Genomic DNA, 357 nt, shown 5'->3' with positions numbered 1-357 from the left:
TACATACCAACTGGTGGAAAAACCTGAACAAAAACAGTGAGTACAGAAATGGTTGGAGCAGTGGACTGTCAGCTACTCTGACAGGACCAACAGCCTGAATATTTCCAAGTGGTGTTAGGACCTGAGAATTGACCTAAAGATCAGCCCATAGTCACCAAGGGCTGCAGGGATGACTGCGAAGGTGGCCTTTGACTACGAAGGGAAACAGCAAGGAGGGAGACAACCTGAGCTGTGGACTATCCGCTGTCCGGAGGGTGCAGCCATTTTTATTGTTTATAAGCAGCAGCCATTTTGAATATTTAATGTGACTGAGGGTGGTGGTATAGTGCCTAAGGCATTTGACTGCTAACCAGAAGG

This window comes from Orycteropus afer, unplaced genomic scaffold, assembly GCF_000298275.1.
Source record: "Orycteropus afer afer isolate SDZICR_OR568_19922 unplaced genomic scaffold, OryAfe1.0 scaffold00728, whole genome shotgun sequence".
Taxonomy (NCBI): Eukaryota; Metazoa; Chordata; class Mammalia; order Tubulidentata; family Orycteropodidae; genus Orycteropus; species Orycteropus afer.
The sequence above is the reverse complement of the archived record's forward strand: the minus strand, read 5'-3'. Positions refer to the sequence as shown.